Source organism: Mobula birostris, chromosome 21 (genome assembly GCF_030028105.1).
Source record: "Mobula birostris isolate sMobBir1 chromosome 21, sMobBir1.hap1, whole genome shotgun sequence".
NCBI lineage: Eukaryota > Metazoa > Chordata > Chondrichthyes > Myliobatiformes > Myliobatidae > Mobula > Mobula birostris.
Window position 1 is genome coordinate 56,183,877 of NC_092390.1, and position 6,424 is coordinate 56,190,300.

Below are 6,424 nucleotides of genomic sequence, written 5' to 3' on the forward strand. Positions count from 1 at the left end.
GATGAACTTAATGAGTATATTGCATCTGTCTTCACAGTGGAAGACACTAGCAGTGTGCCAGAGGTCCGTGAGTGTTAGGGAGTAGGAATGAGTGCCATTGCTATTACAAAGGAAAGAGTGCAGGGCAAAATCAAAGGTCTTAAGGTGGATAAGTCACCTGGACCAAATGGACTACATCCCAGAGTCCTGGGAGAGGTTGCTGAAGAGATGACAGATGGATTGATTATGATCTTTCAAGAATCACTTGATTCTGGCATGGTCCCAGAGGAATGAAAGATTGCAAATGTCACTCCACTCTTTAGGAAGGGAGGAAGGCAAAAGAAAAGAAATTATAGGCCAGTTAGTCTAACGTCAGTGGTCGGGAAAGTGTTGGAGTCTATTATTAAGGATGAAATTTCAGGGTACTTAGACCATAGGACATAGGAGCAGAATTAGGCAATCTGGCCCATTGAGTCCGCTCTACCATTCAATCATTGCTGATCCTTTTTTTCTCCTCCTCAACCCCAGTTCCCGGCCTTCTCCCCGTAACCTTTGATTCCATGTCCAATCAAGAACCTATCAATCTCTGCCTTAAATACACCTAACGACCTGGCCTCCACAACTGCATGTGGCCACAAATTCCACAATTTCGCCACCCTTTGGCTAAAGGAATTTTTCCGCAACTCTGTTTTGAAAGGATGCCTCTCTATCCTGAGGCTGTGCCCTCTTGTCCTAGACTCTTCCACCGTAGGAAATATCCTTTCCACATCTACTCTGTCTAGGCCTTTCAATATTTGAAAGGTTTCAAAGAGATCCCCCCTCATCCTTCTGAATTCCAGCGGGTACAGACCTAGAGCCATCAAATGTTCCTTGTATGATAACCCTTTCATTCCTGGGCCTCCTCCGGACCCTCTCCAATGCCAGCACATCCTTTCTTAGATGAGGAGCCCAAATCCGTTCACGATACTCAAGGTGAGGCCTCACCAGGGCCTTGTAAAGCCTCAGCATCACATCCTTGCTCTTGTATTCTAGACCTCTTGAAATGAACGTTAACATGGGATTTGCCTTCCTCATCACCGACTCTACCTGCAAGTTAACCTTCAGGGTGTTCTGCACAAGGATTTCCAAGTCCCTCTGCAGCTCAGATTTTTGGATTTTCTCCTCATTTAGGAAATAGTCCACACATTTATTTCTACTACCAAAGTGCATGACCATGCATTTTCCAACATTGTATTTCATTTGCCACCTTTTTTAGATTATGAGGACACACACAGTCCTCTTTTATTGTCATTTAGTAATGCAAGCATTAAGAAATGATACAATGTTCCTCCAGAATGATATCACAAGAAACACAAGACAAACCGAGACTTAAAAACTGACAAAAACCACATAACTATAACATAGTTACAACATTGCAAAGCAATACCATAATTTGATAAAGAACAGACCATGGGCACGGAAAAAAAATTCTCTAAATTTCTTGAAAGTCCCGTCATCTCACGCAGATGGATTCTTCTAATCTCTCTAAGTTCTTCTGCATCCTACCTGTTCCTCAACACTGCCTTCCCCTCCTTCGTATCATCTGCAAACTTGGCAACAAAGCCATCTAAATCATTTATATACAGTATAAAAAGAAGCAGTCCCAACACCAACCGCTGTGGAACCTCACTAGTCTCTGGCAGCCAACCAGAATAGGACCCTTTTATTCCCACTCACTGCCTCCTACCAATCAGCCAATGTTCTAACCATGTTAGTAACTTTCCTGTAATAGTATGGACTCTTAACTTGATAAGCAGCCTCATATGTGGCACTTTGTCAAAGGCCTTCTGAAAGTCCAAATATACAACATCCACTGCATTCCCTTTATCTAACCTACTGGTAATCTCCTCAAAAGAATTCCAACAGGTTCGTCGGGCAGGATTTTCCCTGAAGGAATCCATGCTGACTTTGTACTATCTTATCCTATATCACCAAGTACTCCATCACCTCATCCTTAACAATCGACTCCATCATCTTCCCAACCACTGAGGTCAGGCTAACTGGTCTATAATTTCCTTTCTGCTGCCTTCCTCCTTTCTTAAAGAATGGAGTGACATCTGCAATTTTCCAGTCCTCTGGCACCATGCCAGAGTTCAATGATTTTTGAAAGATAGTTTATAATGCCACCACAATCTCTAACAGTACCACTTTCAGAACCCTAGGGTACAGTTCATCTGGCTGGGTGACCTATTTTATTTGTTGTTGTTATTATTATTTTCTTCTCCCTCTGCTAGATTATGTACGGCATTGAACTGCTGCTGCTAAATTAACAAATTACACATCACATTTTGGTGATAATAACCTGATTCTGATGTACCTTTAGGTCTTTCAGCTTTTTGAGCACCTTCTCTCTTATAATAGTAACTGCACCTACTTCTCTTCCTTCACACAATGCTAGTGTCTTCCACAGTGAAGAGTGATGCAAAATACTCTTTTAGTGCACCAGGCATCTCCTTGTCCCCTGTTTTTGCTTCTCCTGCCTTTTTTTCTAGTGGTCCCATATTCACTCTCATTTCTCTTTTACTTTTAACATACTTGATATCATTTGCTAGCTTGCCTTCATATTTCATCTTTTCCCTTCTCATGATTTTTTTAGTTGCTCTTTGTAGGTTTTTAAAAACTTCCCAATCCTCTATCTTCCCATTAATTTTTGCTTTGTTGTATGCCCTTGTTAGCCATGGTTGTACTCTTTTTTCCATTTGAGTATTTCTTCATTTTTGGGATACATATGTCCTGCACCTTCCTTATTTTTCCCAGAAAGGCAGGTGTATGGTTTTGAGTGGGATCTGAGAACAGACATGGTGGAATGGTAGAACAAACTTGATGGGCTGAATGGCCTAATTCTGCTCTAATGTCTTATAGTTGTATGGTCTAATTAGTTTCTTCTTAAACATCAGTAAAGTGTAGAAGATATTGTTCACAGTGCAATCAACTTACATTTACTCCTATTCACAAACACCATACTTAGATTATGGCAGGAGCATTCAAACCAAATAGCTGAGTTCCAGAGATGAAGTGAGAGAGAATGCCCTTGACATAAAATTGGCATCAAGGAACTCTGATAAAAGTGGTGACAGGATGTATGTAGAGCAAAATACTGACAGCTCATTAACTAAGCATTCATTCCTTCTGCCACTTTCACACTCTGAATCAAGTTCAGGTTTAATTTTCATTCAGCCATACATGAACACAGCCAAACGGAACAGCGTTATTCCATGGCCAAGGTGCAAAACACAATACCAACATTCATACACAGCACAAAGCACACATAGCACATATAAGACAACAGTAAAACACAGTCGCACACAAAAAATATAGTCCAAGTCCCAGAGTCTGTGAACGTTACAACAGTCTGCGGATGAACACAATTCATCTTGTCTTCTGCCAAGCGAACACTGGAAGGCAGCACCGACACCAGCGTGGATGCCATCCCACACCACCTCTGGTGGAGTGCACTGGCTCCAACACTTCCTCCTTAGGCAGCTACAAACAGGCAACCCTGTGGCGTGAGGCCACGCAGCTCACCCACCACCCGCCCCGCCGTTCACTCATAAGTCAGTGAATCAGACTTGCAGCATTGGTGAACGGCGGGGGTGGGGGGCTGCATGACCTTCTGTAGCTTCGAAAGACCGCTCAGACGATCCTCACTACTCGACTACACACGGCCGTTACTCACTGACTCCCCTCTGACGCAGGCAGCAGCACGATCGGAACCAAGTCCAGCTCCTTCAGTTTCTCTGCCAGTTCACTGATGGGGTAGACCTGCACTACTTTCATGTTTTTAATGTACAGCAAGGTCTTGCAATCGTAAAAACTATATTTAAAAAAAGAATAACACCTTTGCTTGCTCCAGTAGTAGCCACTGCGTCCAAAGGCACCGCCATCTTACCAGAAGCCGTGATGCAATAACTATCTGTTAAATGAGTGTGCAAGTATTTTGAGAACATGAAATTTAAAGCTGCTGAAGATTACCGATTCAGAGATTTGCAATGCAAGGGAATTCTGACCTGACTTAAAGGCTTCTGATCAAAGCAGTCACTCTGGAGAATGGGTGTGTTGGTGGAAATTGCTCCTGAAGGAAAGGGGGAGCACAAGACAGGAGATTCTGTGAGCCTGACAGAGATACCCGCATGGTGTGTTGCCTCCCAGGTGCCAGGGTACGGGATGTCTCGGATTGGGTCCTGAATATTCTAAAGGGGGAGGGTGAGCAGCCAGTTGTCTTGGTACATGTTGGTACCAATGACATAGATAGGACAAAGGAGGAGGTCCTGAAGAGAGATTTCCAGGAGTTAGGAAGGAAGCCGAGAAGCAAGACCTCCAGGGTAGTAATCTCAGGATTGCTACCTGTGCCACGTGCTAGCGAGGGCAAGAATAGTCGGATCAGGCAGATGAATGCGTGGCTGAGAGACTGGTGTAGGGGGCAGGGCTTCAGATTCTTGGATAATTGGGATCTCTTCTGGGGGAAGTATGACCTGTTCAAAAAGGACAGGTTACACCTGAACCCAAAGGGGACCAATATCCTGGCGGGAAAGTTTAATAGAGATGTTAGGGAGGGTTTAAACTAATTTGGCAAGGGGATGGGAACTGGAATGATAGAGTGGAGGAAGGGGAAAACAGAAATAAATTTAAGATAGTGAGCAGTAAAGATGTCAGGAAAGACAGGCAGGTGATGGGACAAATTTGTAGCCATTGGGATGAGTTGCAGTGCAATAAAGTTGCAGTGAAATCAAAGCAAAAAGTATCAAATACTGGTCTTAAGGTGTTGTACTTAAATGCATGCAGCATAAGGAATAAGGTGGATGATCTTGTTGTACAGCTACAGATTGGCAGGTATGATATTGTGGCCATTACTGAGACCTGGCTAAAGGATGCATGTCTCTGGGAGCTGAACGTCCCAGGATATACGGTGTATCGGAAGGATAGGAAGGTAGGCAGAGGGGGAGGCATGGCTTTATTGGTAAGAAATGATATTAAATCATTAGAAAGAGGTGATATCGGATCGGAAGGTGCAGAATCTTTATGGGTTGAGCTAAGAAATTGCAGGGTTAAAAGGACACTGATGGCAGTTATTTATAGGCCTCCAAACAGCTGCAGGGATGTGGACTACAAATTACAGCTGGAAATAGAAAAGGCTTGTCAGAAGGGCAGTGTTATGATAATTGTGGGGGATTTTAACATGCGAGTAGATTGGAAAAATCAGGTCGGCACTGGATCTCAAGAGAGAGAATTTGTAGAATGTCTGCGAGATGGCTTTTTAGAACAGCTTGTTGTTCCAGTAGGGGATTGGCTGTGCTGGATTGGGTTTTGTGTAATGAACTGGAGGTGGTTAGAGAGATTGAGGTGAAGGAACCCTTAGGAGACAGTGATCATAACATGATTGAGTTCACTGTGAAATTAGAAAAAGAGAAGCCGAAATCTGATGTGTCGGCATTTCAGTGGAGTAAAGGAAATTACAGTGGCATGAGAGAGGAACTGGCCAAAGTTGACTGGAAAGGGACACTGGCGAGAAAAACAGCAAAGCAGCAGTGGCTGGAGTTTATGCGAGAAATGAGGAATGTGCAAGACAGGTATATTCCAAAAAAGAAGAAATTTTTGAGTGGAAAAAGGATGCAACCATGGTTGACAAGAGAAGTCAAAGCCAAAGTTAAAGCAAAGGAGAGGGCATACAAGGAAGCAAAAATTAGTGGGAAGACAGAGGATTGGGAAGTTTTTAAAACCTTACAAAAGGAAGCCAAGAAGGTCATTAAGAGAGAAAAGATTAACTATGAAAGGAAGCTAGCAAGTAATATCAAAGAGGATACTAAAAGCTTTTTCAAGTATATAAAGAGTAAAAGACAGGTGAGAGTAGATATAGGACCGATAGAAAATGATGCTGGAGAAATTGTAATGGGAGATGAGGAGATGGCAGAGGAACTGAACGAGTATTTTGCATCAGTCTTCACTGAGGAGGACATCAGCAGTATACCGGACACCAAGGGTGGCAGGGAAGAGAAGTGTGCGCAGTCACAATTACGACAGAGAAAGTACTCAGGAAGCTGAATAGTCTAAAGGTAGATAAATCTCCTGGACCAGATGGAATGCACCCTCGTGTTCTGAAGGAAGTAGCTGTGGAGATTGCGGAGGCATTAGCGATGATCTTTCAAAAGTCGATAGATTCTGGCATGGTTCCGGAAGACTGGAAGATTGCAAATGCCACTCCGATATTTAAGAAGGGGGCAAGGAAACAGAAAGGAAATTATAGACCTGTTAGCTTGACATCAGTGGTTGGGAAGTTGTTGGAGTCGATTGTTAAGGATGAGGTTACAGAGTACCTGGAGGCATATGAAAAGACAGGCAGAACTCGGCATGGATTCCTTAAAGGAAAATCCTGCCTGACAAACCTATTACAATTTTTTGAGGAAATTAC